Here is a 22,919-nt window from a genome sequence, read left to right on the forward strand (position 1 = left end):
TTACTAAAATCTAGAAATTACATAATATTCTACAAAGTTTTAAATTAATTTACATGCCTGAATCTAATCTCAGCAACTGACTCATTTAAGAAATATTGATTTCTAAACATTTTTTTCTGGAGAAATAAAGTGCTAAATACAATAAAAATATGACCTTAAGAAAAGAAGCAGATGATGTTTTTAGTTTTTGGGAAAGTTCATGAAAATATATTAGTAACCAAATATTTCATATTGAAAATCACCTCCTTATGATGTTCAGTTTCACAAATGTATAAAGAATATCCCTGTAGCAAGCAGCAAAATAGCCTGCCAAAGGTGCCCATATTCTAATTCCTGGAAACTGTGAATATATTAGGTTCAATGGCAAAAGGAATTAAAGCTGCAGATGGAATTGAGGTTGCTTATCAGTTGACTCTAAAAATGGGGTGATTTTTAAAGCAGTTTTTTCCAATTCTGTGAAGAAACTGATTGGTAGCTTGATGGGGATGGCATTGAATCTATAAATTACCTTGGGCAGTATGGCCGTTTTCACGATATTGATTCTTCCTATCCATGAGCATGGTATGTTCTTCCATTTGTTTGTGTCCTCTTTTATTTCACTGAGCAGTGGTTTGTAGTTCTCCTTGAAGAGGTCCTTTACATCCCTTGTAAGTTGGATTCCTAGGTATTTTATTCTCTTTGAAGCAATTGTGAATGGAAGTTCATTCATGATTTGGCTCTCTTTTTGACTGTTACTGGTGTATAAGAATGCTTGTGATTTTTGCACATTAATTTTGCATCCTGAGACTTTGCTGAAGTTGCTTATCAGCTTAAGGAGATTTTGGGCTGAGACAATGGGGTTTTCTAAATATACAATCATGTCATCTGCAAACAGGGACAATTTGAATTCTTCTTTTCCTAACTGAATACCCTTGATTTCTTTCTCTTGCCTGATTGCCCTAGCCAGAACTTCCAACACTATGTTGAATAGGAGTGGTGAGAGAGGGCATCCCTGTCTTGTGCCTGATTTCAAAGGGAATTTTTCCAGTTTTTGCCCATTCAGTATGATATTGGCTGTGGGTTTGTGATAAATAGCTCTTATTATTTTGAGGTACGTTCCATCAATACCGAATTTATTGAGCGTTTTTAGCATGAAGGGCTGTTGAATTTTGTCAAAAGCCTTTTCTGCATCTATTGAGATAATCATGTGGTTCTTATCTTTGGTTCTGTTTATATGCTGGATTGCGTTTATTGATTTGCGAATGTTGAACCACCCTTGCATCCCAGGGATGAAGCCCACTTGATCGTGGTGGATAGCTTTTTGATGTGCTGCTGAATCCGGTTTGCCAGTATTTTATTGAGGATTTTTGCATCGATGTTCATCAGGGATATTGGTCTCAAATTCTCTTTTTTTGTTGTGTCTCTGCCAGGCTTTGGTATCAGGATGATGTTGGCCTCATAAAATAAGTTAGGGAGGATTCCCCCTTCCTCTATTGATTGGAATCGTTTCAGAAGGAATGGTACTAGCTCCTCCTTGTACCTCTGGTAGAATTCAGCTGTGAATCCATCTGGTCCTGGACTTTTTTTGGTTGGTAGGCTATTAATTATTGCCTCAATTTCAGAGCCTGCTATTGGTCTATTCAGGGATTCAACTTCTTCCTGGTTTAGTCTTGGAAGAGTGTAAGTGTCCAGGAAATTATCCATTTCTTCTAGATTTTAAGAGCCCGCATTGCCAAGACAATCCTAAGTCAAAAGAACAAAGCTGGAGGCATCACGCTACCTGACTTCAAACTATACTACAAGGCTACAGTAACCAAAACAGCATGGTACTGGTACCAATACAGAGATATAGACCAATGGAACAGAACAGAGTCCTCAGAAATAATACCACACATCTACAGCCATCTGATCTTTAACAAACCTGAGAGAAACAAGAAATGGGGAAGGATTCCCTATTTAATAAATGGTGCTGGGAAAATTGGCTAGCCATAAGTAGAAAGCTGAAACTGGATCCTTTCCTTACTCCTTATACGAAGATTAATTCAAGATGGATTAGAGACTTAAATGTTAGACCTAATACCATAAAAACCCTAGAAGAAAACCTAGGTAGTACCATTCAGGACATAGGCATGGCCAAGTACTTCATGTCTAAAACACCAAAAGCAACGGCAGCAAAAGCCAAAATTGACAAATGGGATATGATTAAACTAAAGAGCTTCTGCACAGCAAAAGAAACTACCATCAGATTGAACAGGCAACCCACAGAATGGGAGAAAGTTCTTGCAATCTACTCATCTGACAAAGGGCTAATATCCAGAATCTACAAAGAACTCAAACAAATATACAAGAAAAAAACAAACAACCCCATCAAAAAGCGGGCAAAGGATATGAACAGACATTTCTCAAAAGAAGACATTCATACAGCCAACAGACACCTGAAAAAATGCTCATCATCACTCGCCATCAGAGAAATGCAAATCAAAACCACAATGAGATACCATCTCACACCAGTTAGAATGGCAATCATTAAAAAGTCAGGCAACAACAGGTGCTGGAGAGGATTGTACAGGTGTTGGTGGGATTGTAAACTAGTTCAACCATTATGGAAAACAGTATGGCGATTCCTCAAGGATCTAGAACTAGATGTATCATATGACCCAGCCATCCCATTACTGGATATATACCCAAAGGATTATAAATTACTCTACTACAAAGACACATGCACACGTATGTTTATTGTGGCACTATTCACAATAGCAAAGACCTGGAATCAACCCAAATGTCCATCAGTGACAGACTGGATTAAGAAAATGTGGCACATATACACCATGGAATACTATGCAGCCATAAAAAAGGATGAGTTTGTGTCCTTTGTAGGGACATGGATGCAGCTGGAAACCATCATTCTCAGCAAACTATCACAAGAACAGAAAACCAAACACCACATGCTCTCACTCATAGGTGGGAACTGAACAATGAGATCACTTGGACTCGGGAAGGGGAACATCACACACTGGGGCCTATCATGGGGAGGGGGGAGGGGGGAAGGATTGCATTGGGAGTTATACCTGATGTAAATGACGAGTTGATGGGTGCTGACGAGTTGATGGGTGCAGCACACCAACATGGCACAAGTATACATATGTAACTAACCTGCACATTATGCACATGTACCCTAGAACTTAAAGTATAATAATAAAAAATAACAATAAAATAAAATAAATAAAAAAATAAATATGGGGTGATTATCCTGTGTTATCTGAGTGGGGCCAAGGTAATCAGAAGGGCCCATAAATGTGGAAGAGAGAGGCAGAAGAGTCAGTGTCAGAGTGACATGACGTGAGAAAGTCATTGCTGACTTTGAATTTGGGAGGACACAACAAACTAAGTAATGTGGAGTCATGTGGACAGGCTCTAAAAATGGGCAAGGGCAGGAACACAGACTCTCCTCTAGAGCCTCTTGAAAGGGAGGCAGCACTGCTGACATCTTGATATTAGCCTGTGAAATTAATTTTGGACTCCTGATCTCTAGAATTATGAGAAAATAAATATGTGTTGTTTTAAGCCACAATGTTGTGGTAATTTTTACGATAATGAAAGGACACTGATATAAACTCAGTGCTTCCAATCAATGTAAAAGACTATGGTTCTCCCTGATATGAACTTACAAGCCAATGGCAATTACTATCTTGGACTCTTATGTGAACAAATGTATGGAAGGAGAGGTTTCCTCAAATCATGTAATAAACGAAGTACTTTCTATATAGTATCTGTAAAGATTAAACTAGTTACCTCAAATTAAAATTTATGAGGTAGGAAAATAGAGGAGATGCAAATGACAAGTAGTATTACTTCAAAAACTAATTTACTAAATATCAAGAAGATTTATAGCTAGGGCTCTTGCTTAAAAGTTTTGATGGATTTTGACAACAGGTGTTCTAGTGAAGATGGAAGGAAATCTTGGATTTTAATAAAAAGATAAATCTTTCTGTCACCTCACAACTGGATAGGAATTTACTCATATAGCAATTGTTTAGAAGTTCCATAGATAATTTTCTTTGCTAATTGTGTTATTATTATTACTATTTGAATACCACAATTGCCTATGGAAAGCCATATTTTTTCTTTGCAGATTTTTAATATCAAAGCAATTAGCACTATTCAAATTTGTACTATTCTCCAATTATATTATTATTTAAAGCTAGGCAGCTTATTTTGGAACAGTGTATATATTTTTGAAACATCAGAAAAAAAATCAAGAGAAAGAAAGTCATGCAAAGCCCTCCCCACCCACCCGTCATCACTACCAAATACTGAGTTTTTAACTGACACCCTGGATGGAAACATATTAGTTTCTCATTCTTCTACCCAAAAGTCATGTCTCCTACTGCCAACGTGTACTACGTGTTCTACCACTGTACTCTTGACCTCATATGGCACCTGTCCTCAAATGAAATGGAAGCATTTACCCTGGAACTGAAAATGTTGTGTGTCCTGAGGATGTAACAGAGTAAGAGTGTTTTTGAGGAAAATACCACTTTTTAAAGTCTCAAGTTTGTTTTGTTTTTCTGTAGAAGGTAGGACATGTTTATGTTCCTTTTCATATTAGGTATTTCATATTCATATATGGACCAATGTATGTGTACAAATAAAAAAAAACAAGCTTTACCAATCCCTCATGAAATTTAAGCCTAACACATTATTTTCCTAATGAAATACACTTTAAATTTTTGTAATTTATAGAAAACTTTAGTTTGTCTAGGTAAACCAGACCTAGTGCTTAATATTTATTATACTTTTACATAGAAGATGAGAATTCAAGAATATCTATGTGTTGTCTCTTGATTTGATAGTTATGTCCAGTGTTTGAGGCAATTGTTACCATTTCTATATTGCTATCATATTTATTGATAAAAATGTCAGTGTACTAAGAGTATAATGAGCTAGGTTAAGCTTTTTTATTCTCTTTTGCCTAATACAGCCATAATGGATTATATATAAAGTCACATATAGTGCCTTATTCTCAAGTAGGAGGAGCTATAATGAAGAATGCTAAGAGGAAAAATATTACATTGGAGAAACTCAGCCACTACGGCCATGCTAATGAATATGAGAAAAAATTCAATGCAACTTTCCAAAAAGTTAAAACAAGATACAGAAGAAGAGGTTGAGACCTTCATTTAAAGAAATAATATACAATATTAAAGATCAACTACTTTCCCTTTATCAACCAGTTTCTTCTTTTTTGCCAATAAAATGTGTAGATTCTACTTTATTTTTTTGACTAATTTTTCTTTAGTGCTGCTAGTGAGGCTCATGTTCTTAAATTTTCTATAAATAAAAATAAAAATTAAAAGAAAGAGTTAACTTTTATTGGAGGATATTTTTGAAAGACTTTCAACTGGTTAAAGATAATTCAAGTTCAAAGTTAGAAAGAAAAATATAATAATCAAGTAACTGGCAGTTGTCCACAGGAAAAGATTGTTCATGAGCCGACAGGACTGGAACACTTACAGGACATGGAAGCTGTGGGTGGAAACTCACTGTCTACATTAAATAAAGTGGGTTTTGGCACTGCTTTAAACTTGATGTTGAATTCTCTGTCTGTATGCTTTTGTCTTCCCAGACAGTCAATTTCACTGAGGGCAGTGAAGTGGGAGTGGGGAGCAGGGACGCCAACTGCAGCAATTCCCTTTCGACTTGCCAGCTCCCTGGAGAAGATGGTTAGTGGCCCAGCTGAATCTCATCACAGTCGTGGAAAACAGCACTCAGTAAATGGTCTGATCTTGAGAACATAATCCTGAGAGAATCAAAATGCCTTCTATACTAACAGGCTTAATTTGTTGTGTGTATTTTGTGTTGACACTTTATAGCTTTACAAATTCACACTTTTAAAATAATATTTTATCAAAATCAACATGTTTTCCATTTAATGTTGAAATAATAGTGAAAACAAATGCTGTTTGCAAATAGGTATTTGTTGATTTCTTGTTCCTGGTGCTTACTATATTATATGTTTAATTTCTTATAGCTGTAAGACACTGGAAAGTTTAGGCCATATCTAGGTGTTAAGAAATGTATAAGAAAACAGTTAACTGGATAATAGTTAATAATTCTTGGGAGATAGGAGAACTAGGATGTATTCCATAAGGCATCTGCCTTCATTTTATAACAAAATTATAATACATCTTTGAATATCTAGTAAAACTTCTCAATATAATGGATAGCATACTTCATGCTTATGAAATTTGAGATCCATTTAGTCAAAATTGTTTCCACCAGCAAAACGCCTAAATTTCCCTGTTATCATTAAACTCCAGATAAATGAACTTCTCTGTGTTTCAATTTTCAAATTCTAAAATGAGACACATTCTGACTTTGTATAATATGTAGATAAGACATCTTAAAACAGATTTCTGAGAAAAATTACCTTAAATGGATATACCATTACATATATTATCCTGATAAATCCTACCAAATTGTTGCTTTTTATCTTAAAACTACCTTTTTAAAAAGCATATACTAATAATACAAAGTGGGGAAAAGATGTTTCTCTTATCTATAGGAAAAAGATAACAGTAAAAAAGAGAAGTTAAGAGAAAGAAGAGAAGGGAAAGTATGATTGACTACTGCATCTAGGGATAAATGTATATAAACCTGTTCATTATTTTTTATATCCTATATGATTTTCTCTAATTTCCAAACCAAGTAATAGAGATAATTTTTGCTAACTCGAAGTGGCACTGCTTTTGCATATTCTCCAAAACCATCATATTCTAAATTGTGTACAATTACATATTTAGAGGTTCGGGTTGGTGGATAGACATGAGGGCTCTCTGGAGACAGGACATCCACAGAAAAGGGAAGTAGAAGGATTTAAAAAACAAACTTCACATGGTTTCCTAGCTTCAGATCGGCATGTATTATTCTTCTTACGTGTTTATTATGACTACTGCATTTTGGAAGGATGTAGAATCTCGATTTTTTTCCTGATAATTTCCTGCATAATCTGAACATTTTAATTTATCTACAAAGTTTTTGAATTTAATCTCCCAAAGTGTCAAGTGTTGCTAAGCCTGGTGCAATAATCAGGGTAGCCTTATGCTGTAAAAGAAAAACTCCCATATGTCAGTGGTTTATGATTTTTTTTTCCTTTTTCTCATAATATATTTACAATCTGGGTTGGCAGAGAAGGGAGGTGCTAAAAAAACTACCTTGATTCAGGTTATTTTGACATTTGAAGTGAGGCTCAGACTTAGCCATGGTAGGATAAAAATAACAAACCAACAAACACATGGAGAATTGAGTTTTTCAAATGCTTCTGTTCAGAGTGATACATCACTTTCACTCACATTTCATTAACCAAGGTAAGTCTTAGGACTATATTTAGACATAAAAAGTGAATGCTTATGGAAGCAGAGGAGACCTAGAATTCTTAGAATATCATAATAACATCTATTACAGTTTGCTTTTTTGATCACTAAGTATTCTGATTACTCTCCTTCCCACAGGCAGCGCATACTCAATACCACTTAAAGAGAGACAACTCAATAGTCATTCCAGTCACGGTATGGAACTTAAAATTCAAGCTCTCTCTGATAGTGTTCACTGGTCTGTTCATTAGGTCTGAATTTGGCTTGCTTTGATCTAGAGAGGAGTGACCTAAATAAAGCTAAATTGTGCCACCTACTCAACCACTCACCCACCTTGTGCTGCCCCCCACCCACAATATGCAACGATGGAAAAGGAAGATAATAAACACTTTCCTTCAGAAACAGGAAGAATAGGGGACTTACTTTCTATAGGCCCTGACACACATCAATTCTAAAATTCCGCTGGGAAGATATTATCAGCTTCTCTATCCTGGAGGTGTGGAATGTTCCTTGGTTATGCTCTGATTCTATTCCTTGGGAAGAACTCCTTTGTTCATTGTTTCGCAAGTCACTAGCTACACCCTCTGAAAGAGTTTGCTTTTTCCAATATATTTCTTGGCCACATCTAAAGTAGGCAATGGGAATACTCTGTGCTGCTTTCTTAACTCATTTCCTGCCTATATATGGTTGGGTGCTCAAAGATCATTTCAAGTCTGGAGGAACAGACTCCTGGCTCTTTTGGAAGTACAGCTCTCTCAGAAACTCATGGAACTTATTATCTATCTGATTTTAATCATGGGTCTGTAACCAGACTGACACTATTTTCTGAGACACAGTTGCCAGAACTGCTACATTTCTTTGTTTTCTCTCTCATGCTCTTTCTCACTCTCACTCTGTCCTTTGTGTTAGGTCCTTTGAGACTGGAGCATGTAATAATGAATCCTTTTTGAAAAAACTAACAACAAAATTACTGAGTTGTATACCCGAATTTGCTCCATGCCCAGAGGTAATTTAATCAATTAAAAGGTTTTAGTGAATGTTGGACTCACAAAGTATTTCTCAATCTTTGGTTGTTTGGTATGAAAAAAGTAGTTTCTGGACTCATTCTATTTCCCTTCTCCTTGTCTTTGGAAACTGACTAATTCTTTCCTGAGTCCTTCTGTTTCTTGCAATCTATTGCAAAACTATCCAGTGGTAACCAATACACACAACCAACATTTGCTTTGCAATATGCTCTCCTAGAGCTACAAGTGCATTGGGAACACGAGCCGTCTTGCATGTCTTGCTTCAGCAAATGTTTTATCTCCATGCTGTAGGGCAAACATCACTGTCTTTTCAGTTTCCAGATTCAGTTTTCCCAATACCAGCTATTGTGTCCCTAAGACAGCATGATACATTTTAGGATTTTTTAAAGGGAATAATTATGCTTTAGGTTCTATTTGTATAATCACTAAGAGATAGTCAATTGTCAAAATAAAGAAACAAAAATTTCAATAGTTTAAAGCGAGATGCACAAGCCAGTTGTTTTCCTGTGTACCAGCAATGACAAACTGGAATTTGAAGTTAAATAAAAAGTAGTAGCAACAAACATAAAAGTGAAATAAATAGTCGTAAATCTAGCAAAATGTGTAAAAAATATGTATGTAGAAAACTGCAAATTACTATGGAAATAAATCAAACAATATCTAAATAGGAAAAATGATATGCCTCTGGATTAGGAGACTCCGCAGTGTTGTCAGTTCTTCCCTGTCTGATCTATAAATTAAATATAATACCAATTACAATCCCAGCAACCTTTTTTTGTAAATATAAAAAATATTCTGAAATTTATATGGAAAGGCAGAGAGACTAGAAAAACAAAGGCAATTCTGAAAACAAACAATTGGAGTAATCTCACTACCAGATTTCAAAATTTATTATAAAATTACTATAATCAAAACAGTCTGGTATTCACAAATAATTAGATACATTAATTCATGGAACAAAATAGAGAGCCCAAAAGTAAAGACACACAAATATAGTCATTTGATTTTGACAAGATGCCATTATTCAATGGAAACAGGATAGTCTTTTCAAGAAATGCCATTGATATAATTGGATATCCAAACCTACACATAAATCTCATACCTCACAGAAAATTAAGTCAAAATGGATCAATGACATAAATGTAAAATGCAAATCCATAAAACTTCTAGAAGAAAAATAAGAGAAAATCTTCATGACCAGATGTTCAGGTATTAGTTTTAAATACAATACCAAAAGCATGATGCATTGAAAAAAATAAATTGCACTTTATTAAAATTAAAAAGGTTTTCTCTGTAAATGACACTGATAACAGTGAAGAGACAGGCCACTGACTGGGAGAAAATACACATATCTGATAAAAGACTTGTATTTATAGTATACCAAGAACTCTTAAAATAACAGAGATTTATTTTGTCTTTATGCTACATATCACTACAGATCAATATGGGTTCTGCTCATTGAGGTCACACAGGGAATTGGACTGATACAGGCTCTCCTGTCATATTAACTTTAGGGTTCTCTAGGTTAGGGGAAGAGAATACAGAGAATTGGACCACTCTTTTTTTTTTTTTTTTTTGGGCGGAGTCTTGTTCTGTCACCCAGGCTGGAATGCAGTGTCGTGATCTCAGCTCACTGCAGCCTCCGCCTCCCAGGTTCAAGTAATTATCTTCCTCAGCCTCCCAAGTAGCTGGGATTACAGGCGCCCGCCACCACACCTGGCTAATTTTTGTACTTTCAGTAGAGATGGGGTTTCACCATCTTGACCAGGCTAGTCTTGAACTCCTGACCTCGTGATCCACCCACCTCGGCCTCCCAAAGTGCTGGGATTACAGGTGTGAGCCACTGAGCCCAGCCCGGACCACTCTTAGTTGTTCTTACTGGTAATTGGCATGCCACCTCTGATCACCTTTCATGAGATAAAGAAAATATGACCTGAAGTTTGCTCTTAGAAGAAAAATTCCAGGAAAAAAATGCCAGAATAAAACCGGAAATTTAGTTGAGCACTAGTATGCATTCCTTGTTCAGTTATTTACATATACATGAACAACTGAGAGACCATTTAGGTGATATTTATTAAACACTGCATATACAAATCAGATGTTACTTGGTAAAGAAATTACCTGACTTTTTATCTTTGCAGGAGATTGAAAGTCTAAAGCAATAAAGTCTTCAACTTTCATATAAATATTAGATTATAATTTAATTAGTAGATATCCACTTAGAAAGTAATTAAGACCTTTGACAGGACAGCGAAAGATAAAAGAAAACAAACATGCCTTTTGAAAGTGACTGAATAAAGCTAAAATAGCTTGAAATGAAATGGCTTTAGAGAAATGTCTAATAAAACTATATAAACCTCAGTGGTTTGTTTCAAAGTTGCTGACATTTTTGGGTCAGTTAGACCACTAGAGTTAACTTAAGAGACAATGAAAACAAGACAAGACCACATGAAGAGTTTCCTGCATCAAAGGAAACCATCACATTTCAATAAGTTGTAGAAGTTTTTATGTGCAAAGAACTTTCATTTGGAAAATGCAAACCAGTTACTCAAAGATTTCAAAGATTGTTTAAAAATAACATTAATGTACTATTAATTTAATTTTATTTAAAATGAAACTGATTTGCTATTAACTGCTTATTTACTAACCACTGTCATGTGAACAGATCAGTACCTCTACATTTTTATGCAAGCTTATGGTGATCCTATTTCTGTGGGATCTTGATTCCTCCAGGCTTCAGTTAAACTCAGTACATGAGTAATTGATTAATGAGTTTTTCAACCACGAGTGTAAGCCTATCATTAGAATAAAATACATCAATAATACATAGGGCTCTAGTGCCTGAAGAGGCTAAATGGAGTGATCAGGAAGTATGCTTCTCCAGCTCCCTGAACTTGACTGACAAAAGGGCTAGATCAATGAATATTAGTAGCTAAGTGCAAATTTAGAGAAAAAAGTCACTAATTGATAATTCATTTGATGTTTTCTTTTCTATGGCAGTCCATTCAACAATCATAAACACCAAAAAAAATGCTAGGATTTTTTTTCTTATGAAAATCTACTTTTTAATTTTATTTTTAAGACTAGTATTTATCACAAATTGTTGGCCTCCAAATAATAAATTGACAAGAAGCTTCCTGGTATGGTTTGGATCTATGTCCCCACCCTAATCTCATGTTCAATTGTAATCCCCAGTGTTGAAGGTGGAGCCTGGTGGGAGGTGATTGAATCATGGGAGTGAGTCCTTAATGAATGGTTTAGCATCATGCATTTCGTGCATTTCTCCCGATAGAGTTCTCATGAGATCTGGTTGTTTAAGTGTGTGGCATCTTCTCACATCTCTCTTCTTCCTATTCCAGCCATGCTCACTCCCCCTTACCTTCCCCATTATTGTAAGTTTCCTCAGTCCTGCCTAGAAGTGGAGCAGATGCCAGCACTGTATTTTCTGTACAGCCTGCAGAACAATTAAACATTTTTTCTTTATAAATTACCAAGTCTCAGGCATTTCTTTATGCCAGTGCAAGAACTAATACACTTCCACAGATCTCAATTTTATAGCCTAGATGAAGGAAAATGTAGCTAGGTTCTGAAAAAGAAATTCAAGTTTGTAGACTCCAAATGGATAAATTGTGGGAACTGGGGATAAATAACAACTCAGAGTTATAAACTATATGCTCTTTGAAATAAATGGCATATTGAATGTTGCCTTGGATAGTCAAAATATTTCAGAGTTTAAAATGGCCTACTAGGAAATTTACCCATAAAATAATTGTTGTTTATTAGTTTTCCAAATGCATTTAAAAATGAATATAATGAATATAGTTTTTAGGTTCAACAAGTTTGTGCTTGTTCCAATCCAAGCCAAACTTGGATTTCATGTTGCCATTTCTCTCCAATTAGCCCTTGAGATAGTAACACAGAAACATACTCATCTATAGCTCCACACACTCACATATATATAATTGATTTCTTTACAGACTGTAGCTAATTTTCTTAAAACATACAAAAAAGAAAAGTAAACAGGGTAGAAAAAGTAGGTTTAGTGACAAAAAGTAGATAATAGCATATAAGATATTTTTGGTTTTAACTTTCTCTTTTAGCTATTTGAGTTTGGGCAAGTCATTTAACCACTTTGCCTCGGATTCCTCATCTTAAAATGGAAATTAATAATAACATCTATATGAAGATTATTGTGAGAACTATGTAAGTTCATATTTTATACACACACACACACACACACACACACACACATACGCATAAAGAAGAGGTCCTCACATAAAGCTAACTAAAGGCCGGACAAACCTCAGTTGTTGTTATCAAATGTAGTATCTTCTTTTTTTTTTTTTTTTTTTTTTTGAGGTGGAGTTTTGCTTTTGTCACCCAGGCTGGAGTGCAATGGTGTGATCTCGGCTCACCACAACCTTCGTCTCCTGGGTTGAAGCGATTCTCCTGCCTCAGCCACCCGAGTAGCTGGGATTACAGGCTTGTGCCACCATGTCCAGCTAATTTTGTATTTTTAGTAGAGACAGGGTTTCTCCATATCGGTCAGGCTGGTGTCGAACTCCCAATCTCTGGTGATCTGCCCGCCTTGGCCTCCCAAAGTGCTGGGATTCCAGGTGTGAGCCACCGTGCCCGGCTGTCAAATGTATTATCTTGTATTCATTAGATTGTTACGAACAGTGTATTTTGCACATTTCTATCCATACATCCTGCATATCAAGGGCTTAATTTACTACAAACCAACTTCTAAAACACTTTATTAATGGTTTGTTGCATGTCTTCATAGTATCTCAACTGGCATTGTCCATTTTCACCTTTGCTATACTTTTACTCATACTATTATCCCCTTCAGCTGTGCCTTTCTCTCCTGTGTGAGTCTAGGAATCATTAATTATCCAAAGGCAAGATTAAGTTTACAGGTTGTTTTTAGTCATACAAGAGAAAGGTGATATCATTTCCTTGGAACTTGTATTGCATTTATTATATTCTTGAAATTAAAGAACTGTTTAATTGGAGCATTGTTCACTGTTGGCTAAGTAGGACCAGAATGTTGATTTTAATATAAGCAATGTCAAACCAAAATTCTTTATTAGCTGATATTTTTTGAAGGATTGAGGGGCACAATTTAATAACTTTATTCCCAGCTCAGTTCTGATTATCTGGTAGTTTCAATATTAACTTTGGCTCAGTTTTATTTTCCATTTACTTTTATAGACATATAGTTATTATACAACTATAGTAACATTCAAGAAAATTATTTTTGAGTAAAATCTTCTGTGGAAAACTTAGTTGCATTGTAATTGTTCAATTGCAGAGATTTGTTTTTGTACCTATGTCTCCCACCTATTAGTAAGTGTGATTTTTCTCTTATTTCAGTAGGAGGAGATAAGGCAAATTTTAGTTTGTAAATCAGAGAGATGGAGAAAATAAATATGAGATCTTTATTAGAGCTGATGACCACTGGGCAAAGTCTGTTCTTGGAAGCAACTATCTCTATTGTTTGCACAGGCAATCAATTTTAGAGCTTGTGATCTCACCCTTCTTTTGCCTCAGGGATCCAGTGGTAGCCTTCCTTAGACTGGCTACTGGCCTTAAATGTGGAGTGGTGGAATAAAGTGAGTTTATCCAGCCAGGTTCTCTCCTTACAACACTGAGTCAGAAATATGGAAAAGATTTACCAATTGAGAAAAAGATCAGAACTCAAAAAATTGCTATACATGTGAATCATATTATGACAAAATGAAGCTAAAATTTTTAGAAGTCAGAGAAAATTGGTTGTTAGAAATGCATTGAGAAAAATCCTGCAGTTTATGAAAGAGAAACAAAATGGTGGCTAAAATTCCCTGGGTTCTTGCTGCCATTCTAGGTCCCATTTGCAGTTCCTTCCACTTTCCCTTCCATCTCTAACATTATTTTTTCTTTTCCTTTTTTTTCTTTTTCTTTCTTTTTTTTTTTTTTTGAGACAGTCTCACTCTGTTGCCAGACTGAAGTGCAGTGGCACGATATCTCAGCTCACTGCAACTTCCACCTCCCAGGTCTAAGAGCTTTAAGGAGATTTTTTATGTTTTCACAGCAGTATGTGTACATTTTTTATATAAGGTGTAACATGCCTAGGTAGGATGGTATCCATATACTACACTAATTGCCACTAACCTGAAGAAATGAAGATTTAGAAGGAAATGTCATAGTAGTGAGAATTATTTAACACAGAAATACACTGGGAAAGGGTTTTCTGGAATGGCTTAGAAATAGAATAGTTCATACTTGGGGGGATAAATTAGATTTATGTTTGCCCAAAGAAAGTTTGAAATGCCATATCAAAACTCTTCCACGAAAAATATACATTATTTATTTTTTTAAATGATAATTTTCTGTGTAGTATGCTTTTATAACTATTAAACTTGCATTTAAAAATAAGGCCAGCTTGGTTAGCATTAGTTTTTTTTTTTATTTTCGTGCAGAAAATTACTGCAAACTTGGTGGCCTGAAACAACATCCACTAATTAGTTTAAAATTCGATCATTTAGAAGTTTGGTATAGTGTGCTGGGTTTTCTGCTCAGAGTATCACAAGGCTAAAACCCACATATTGAATGGTTGAGTTCTCAGCTGGAGGTTCAGTGGAAATATTACTTTTTTCTTTTCTTTTTTTTTTTTGAGACAGGGTATCACTTTGTTGCCCAGGCTGGAGTGCATTGGCACTATCTCAGCTTACTGCAACCTCCACTTCCTGAGTACAAGCGATTCTCATGCCTCAGCCTGCTGAGTAGCTGGGATTACAATCATGTGCCACCCTGCCTGGATAAGTTTTGTGTTTTCAGTAGAGACGGGGTTTCACCAGGTTGGCCAGGCTGGTCTCGAACTCATGGCTTCAAGTAATCCTTTTGTCTCGGCCTCCCAAAGTGTAGGGATTATAGGTGCGAGCCATTGTGGCTGGCCTCAGTGAAAATATTATTTCTAAGCTTATGCTTATTTCTTGCAGTTGTAAGGCTGAGGTTCTCATTCTCTTGTTCACTATCAATTGAGAATTGCTCTCAGCTCCTAAAGGTCACTCTCATTCTTTGGCAAGTAAAGTCTGCCATCTTCAAATCAGCAATGACATGTAAGATCCTTCCTGAATTTCAAATTCTTGATGTTTTCTTCTGTAATCAGCCATAAGAAACTCTTGGCTTTTGCGGACTCTTACAATTAGGTCAGGACCACTTAAATAATCTCTGTTTTAGAGTCAACTGTGCCATAGCATAATCTAATCATGGGAATAGTATCTATTTTATTCACATTCTCAGATATTAGAATAGGATATTTGGGGAATAATCTTAGAATTTATTGTTCTGCATTCTGGTCGACAAAGTACCCACATCAGAGGACTAGCCAATGATATCACATTGCAGGAACCTTAGTTCACAGGTTTACCAGGCTTGAGTCCCTAGCCAGCTTCCTCACAGAGCCTTTGTGCTTTAGCTAAGTCTTTCTCACATCTGGAGACAAATTCAAGTCAGTGATAAAGGGAAGAGGGCATATCTGTACCCGTCCACCCCCAGCTGGTGAACAGCAACTCCACCAAGCCTTTGTGCTCTATTTAAGCCTATCCTAGGCAGAAAAGCAAGCCCAAGTTCATCATATATATGGAGCATTGCCTCTCACACTGCCCACTTTGTATGGCTAAGTAGCAACCTGAGATACCTTACCTAGCCTCAGATCCCAGCACATGGCTCTGCCCAACTATAGATTCCAAATAACAGTGTCTCCTAACCAGGAAGGACAACCTGCAACCCTGCTTTGTTACAGAATACCACAGAGCCTAGCTAGCAACTCTGCCTGACAGCAGAATTTAGCCAGTGGTCTCACCAGAGCATGCAGCATAGACAACAGAGAATCATTAGACCTCAGAGAATAGGAAGTGACCCAATTCAACTAGAAAATCTGACACCAACATCTTTCTGCCTTGTGTTGCTATCAGCCAACTCATCCAGAATTTTCAACCTAGACTAAATAGTAAAGAATTATTACCACTAAAGAATGTCCACAAAGGCTGAAAGAAGGATTTGTCTCATCAAATATGCAGGCATCAACATAAAGACACAAGAATTATTAAAAAATCAGGAAAATATGGCACCACAAAAGAAACTAGGTCCAATAATGTACCTAGAAGAAATGAAGATCTATGAAATAACTGACAAATCATTTTAAATGTCCTTATGAAGCAGTTCAGGGAAATAAAAAAATATAGAAATGTAACTACAATTTGGAATACAAGTGTGAACAAAATGAGAATTTTGAAAAAGACATAGTAACAACTAAAAATAGAAATCCTACAGATAAAGAATACAAGAACTAAACTGAAACATTCAGTAGAAAGCTTCAACAGCAGACCTGATTAAGTAGAATAAAGAGTCATCAAACTCAAAGAGAAGACATTTGAAATTATTCAATCTCTTTTTGAGAAAAAATGAAAAAGAATAAAGAACCATAGGAATTATGGGACACCATAAAGTGAACTAATATTCACATAGCAGGAGTTCCAGAAAACAAAAGAAAAGAAAGGCCTAGAAAACAGATTTAAGAAATATTGGCTGAAAATTCACCAGATCTATGGAAAGATGATGACAATCCAGGTACAGGAAGCCCACAGGTGGCCAATAAAATTCAGTTCAAAGAGGAGTTCACCAAGACATATCTCAATCAAATTACCAAAAATCAAAGACAAAGAAAGCAGTGAGAGATAAGATACATATTGTATTAAAGAAAGCACCAATACAGCTTTCAGCAGATTTCTCAGCAGAAATCCTGCAGGTCAGAAGAGAGTGGAATGATGTATTCAAGTGCTTAAAAAAACAAACAAACAAACAAACAATCAAAATTTTCAACCAATAATACTTTAACCAGTAAATTTGTTCTTACAAACTGAGGGCGAAATAAAATCTTACCCTGACAAACAAAAGCTAAGGCAGTTCATCATCACTAGGCCTGCTTTAAAAGAATTGTGAAAGGAAGTTCTTTAAGGCTACTAATTGATAACAAAAACATGCAGAAGTGAAAAACTCAATGGTGTAAGTAATATATAGTCATGCTCAGAATTCTCTAATCCTGTAAGAGTGGTGTGTAAACAATTGTATTCACACCATGAAGATTAGAAGAAAAAAACATTTTAAACAACTGAGGTCACAATAAATTGTTTTTGAGATACTAATTATAAAAGAAAGGAAAGTGTAAAAATTTTATATTAAAATCAGAAAAAGTGTTTGGGACAGGAGGGAGTGAAAGTGTAGAGTTTCTGAATGAAATTAAAGTTGTTAGCAGCTTAAAGCAACCTGCTATGAGGATAAGATGCTTTATGTAATAAGCCTATGAAACCACAAAGCAAAAACCTATAGTAGTTGCACCATATATAAAAAGTAAGGATTCAAAGCATACCACTACCAAAAACTACGTAGTCACAAAGGAAGATAGAGAGGAAGGAAAAGAAATACCAAAAGACCAATCAGAACAATAAGAAAACAAATTACAAAGTGTCAGTAGCAAGTATTTACCTATCAATAATTATGTTAAGTTTGCATGGATTAAATTCTCCAATAAAGAGACACAGAGTTACTGAATGCATTTAAAAAAAAAAAGATCCAACCATATACTTTCTACAAGAGACTCACTTTACTAACATGGACACACAGACTGAAAGTGAAGGAAGGGAAATAATTCCATACAAACAAAAATCTGAAGAAGGCAGGGTAATTTATACTTAGATAAAATAGTGTTGAAGTAAAACATTATAAAAGAGACAAGGTGATTACATAATGGTGAAGGGACAAATTTACCAAAAGGACATAACAATTATGAATAAATACACACCACACATCAGAGCACCTGAATATGTCAAGCAATTATTAAATGAGCTAAAGGAAGAGATAGACTGCAATATTATTGTTGTAGAGGACCTCAATACTTTCAACAATGAAAAGATAATATAGACAGAAAATCAGTAAATAAACATTGGATTTAAATTATACTTTGGACCAAATGAACCTAAAAGACAGATCGTTCTATCCAATAGGAGCAGAGTACATATTCTTCTCAAGTGTATAGAAAACATTCTCAAGAATAGAAAATATATTAGTCCACAAAATAAATTGTACAAGTTCAAGGTAAATGAAATTGTATCAAGTATCTTTTGGGATCACAATGGCATAAAATTTCAATAACAGGAATAATCTTAGAGAATACAAAAATATGTGGAAATTAAACAATGTGTCTCTGAACAACCAATGAGTCAGAGAAGAAATAAAAAAGGAAGTCACAAAATGCCTTGAGTAAAATGAAAATGAAAAAGCAACATACTAAAACTTATGGGATGCATCAAAAGCCATCTTATTGGGTAAATATAGAGCAATAAATGCCTATATCAAAAAAGAGGGATCTTAAATAAACAGTCTAATGCTAAACCTCAAGAGACTATAAAGAGAAAAACAAATTAAACCAAAGTTAAAGGAAAGGAATGACAAATAGAGCAGAAATAGATGAAATAGACACTAGAAAAACAATAGAAAAGATCAACAAAATTAAGAGTAGTTTTTTTTGAAAAGATTAACAAAATAGACAAAACCTTATCTAGGTTAACTAGGGAAAAAAAGAGAGAAGACTCAAAAAAATAACCTCAGAAATGAAAGAGGAGAGATTACCATTGATATTAAAGAAATACAAAGGATAATAACGTACTACTACAAACAATTATATGTTGACAAATTGGGTACTGTAGAAAAAAGGATGAATTCCAGATACATAACACCTAGCAAGATTAAATCATAAAAGGGGAAAATCTGAAAAGACCAATAATTAGTAGTGAGATTGAATCAGTAGTAAAAACTCTCCAAAAAAAAAAAAAAAAGCCCAAGATCAAGCAGTTTTATTGATGAATTCTAACAAACATTTTTTTTTTTTTAAAAAAAACAAATACCAATTCTTCTCCAGCTCTTTTAAAAAATCAAAATGGAATGAACACTTTCAAGTTAATGTCAGACCAGAATTAGCCTAAAGCCAAAGCCAGACAAGGACACTACACGTAAAAAAATAACTACAGATAAATATCCCTGATGAACATAGATGCAAAAATTCTGGACAAAATGCCAGCAAACTAAATTTAATAACACATTAAAGGAATAATTTACCATGACTGTATCAGTCTATTCTTACACTGCTATAAAAAACTACCTGAGACTGGGTAATTTCTGAAGAAAAGAGGTTTAATTGACTCATAGTTCTGCAGGCTGTACAGAGTCATGGCTGGGAGGCCTCAGGAAACTTTATGGCAGAAGGAAAAGTGGAAGCAAGAACATCTTACCATGGCAGAGCAGGAGAGAGAGAGAGTGAAGGGTAGGTGCCACACACTTTTAAACCCCCAGATCTCACAAAAACTAACCACTATCAGGAGAATAGCAAGGGGGAAGTATGTCTCCATGATGTAATCACCTCCCACCAGGCCGCTTCTCCAACTCAACATGAGATTCAGGTAGGGACACAGACTCAAACAACGTCTACAATCAATGGATTTAACCCTGAGATACAAGGATGGTTTAACATATGCAAATAAATAAATGTTATACACCACATGAACAAAATGACACATGAAAATCATATTATCTTCTCAATAGATGTAGAAAGAACATTTCATCATTCTTTCATAATTAAAAACTCTCACAGATTAGGTATAGAAGAAATGTACCTCAACATTATAGGCCATATATGACAAACCTGTAGCTAACATCATTCTCAGTGGTGAAAAGCTGAAAGCTTTTTCTCTAAGATCAGAAGTAAGACAAAGATACTCTCACCACTTTTTTTCCTTTCTTTCTTTCTTTTTTTCTTTCTTTCTTTCTCTCTCTTTCTTTCTTTTTCTTTTTTCTTTTCTCTTCTCTTCCTCCTCCTCCTCCTCCTCCTCCTCCTCCTCCTCCTCCTCCTCCTCCTCCTCCTCCTTCTTCTTCTTCTTCTTCTTCTTCTTCCTCTTTTCTCTCTCTCTCTCTCTCTCTCTTTATTTTTGACAGGTTCTCACTCTGTTGCCAAGGGTGGAGTGCAGTGGTGCAGTCTCAGCTCCCTGCAACCTCCACCTCCTGGGCTCCAGCAGTCCTCCCGCTTCAGCAACCTGAGCAGCTGGGACTACAAGTACCCATCACAACGCCTGGCTAAGTTTTGTAGTTTTGGTAGAAATAGGGTTTTGCCATGTTGCCAGGCTGGTCTCTGACTCCTGAGCTCAAGTAATCCACCCACTATGGCCTCCAACTTGCTGGGACTACAGACATGCGCCACCTCACCCAGCCCTCATTTTCCATATAGTACTGGAAGGCGTAGCCAGGGAATTAGGCAAGAGAAAGAAATAAATAACATTTTGATAGAAAAGAAAGAAGTTAAATTGTTCCCATTTGATAATAATACAATATTTTAAATGGAAAACCCTAAAGACTCTACCAAAAAACTGTTCAGAACCGATAAAATGATTCACTCAAGTTTCAGGATACAAAATCAACATACAAAAATAGTGAGTATTATTATATACTGATAACAAACTATCTGAAAAGGAAATTAAGAATCCCATTTGCAAGTGGATCAAAATAATTAAATACTTAGATGTAAAGTTAACCAAGTAGGTAGCTCACTTGTGTACTGAAAACTGTATAATGCTGATAAAATAAATTAAAGAAAACACAACTAAATGGAAATATAGCAAAAATAGACCAATGGCATAGCATTAAACTAAAAAGTTTTCACACAGCAATGGAAACAATTTAACAAAGTGAAGAGATGACCCACACAATGGGAGAAAATGTCTGTGAACTACACATCTGATAAAGGGTTAATATCCAAAATACATAAGGAACTCAAGTAACTCAAGAGAAAGAAAACAAATAACCCAATTAAACAATGGGCAAAGGATCTGAACAGATATTTTTCAAAAGGAAGACACACAAATAACCCATAGATAAATGACTGATATGGTTTTGCTGTGTCCCCACCCAAATTTCATCTTGAACTGTAGCTCCCATAATCTCCACATACCATGGCAAGAACCCAGTGGGAGGTCATTGAATCAGGGAGATGGGTTTCTCCTGTGCTATTCTCATGACAGTGAACAAGTCACATGAGATATGATGGTTTTATAAAGGGCAGTTCCCCTGCATATGCTCTCTTGCCTGCCACCATGTAAGACATGTCTTTGCTCTTCCTTCACCTTGTACCATGATTTTGAGGCCTCCTCAGCAATGTGGAACTGTGAGTCCATTAAATCTCTTTTCTTTATAAATTACCAAGTCTCAGGTATGTCTTTATCAGCAGTGTGAGAACAAACTAATACAACGATAAAATACTTAGCATTGCTAAATATTAGGGAAATACAAATTAAAATTGCAATGAGATATCACCTCACACCTCTTGGAATATATTTTATCAAAAAAAAGAGTATTGTCTAAGATGTGGAGAAAAGAGAACTCTTGTACATTTTTGGTGGGAATATGAATTAGTACAGCCATTATGGAAAATGGTATGGAGGTTTCTCAAAAAACTAAAAATAATACTACCTTATGATCCACCAATCGTACTTCTGGATAAAAGAAATGTATTAAACATGTTGAAGTGATACATGCACTCTCATGTTCATTGAAGCATTATTCACAATAGCCAAAATATGGAATCAACCTATGTTTTCATCAATGGATGAGTGGACAAGGAAAATGTGCCATATATACACAACAAATATTATTTAGCCTTATAAAACAGGGACAAAATCCTGTAAATAGCAACAGCATAGATGAATCTGGAGGATATAAGTGAAAGAAAGCAGTGAAATAAGACAGGCACAAAATACAAACATTTTATGATCCCACCTATACGTAGAATATAAAAAGTTGATTCATAGAAGTAGGGAGTTGAATAATGCTTACCAGAGGTTGACAGTCTAGGAAAGGAGGGAATAGGGAGTTGTCGATCATGGGGTACAAAATTTTTAGACAGGAGGAAGAGATTTTGAGATCTATTGCACAACAGGGTGATTATACTCGATAAGAATGTTGTATGTATTTCAAAATAACTAAGAGTAAATTTCAGATATCTCCCCATAAAAAGTGATAGATGATAAAGCAATCATGTTACATTAATTGACCTGATTTAATCATTTTACATTGTATATATATGTCAAAACATCACATTTTACCCCATAAATGTATATAATTATAATTTTCAACCAAAAATAATATTAATAATAAAAAATTGTTTTTGCTTAAGTTTAAAAAAGACTACATGATATAATCTTTGGTTCTGCCACCAACTGACTTTAGGCAAGTTATTGACTTTGTATAACTTTAGCTTTCTCATTTAAAAAAAGTCAAAACAGTGTCTTCCTCATATAATTTTTCTGAGAATTTATTGAGGTATAAGTGATATGATTTGGCTCTGTGTCCCCACCCAAATCTTACCTTAAATTGTAATCCCCATATGTCAGGGAGGAACCTCATGGAAGGTAATTGGATGATGGGGGCAGTTTCCTGCATACTGTTCTTGTGATAG

The sequence above is a fragment of the Trachypithecus francoisi genome, unplaced genomic scaffold, assembly GCF_009764315.1.
Source record: "Trachypithecus francoisi isolate TF-2019V2 unplaced genomic scaffold, Tfra_2.0 Lachesis_group13, whole genome shotgun sequence".
NCBI classification, from domain to species: domain Eukaryota; kingdom Metazoa; phylum Chordata; class Mammalia; order Primates; family Cercopithecidae; genus Trachypithecus; species Trachypithecus francoisi.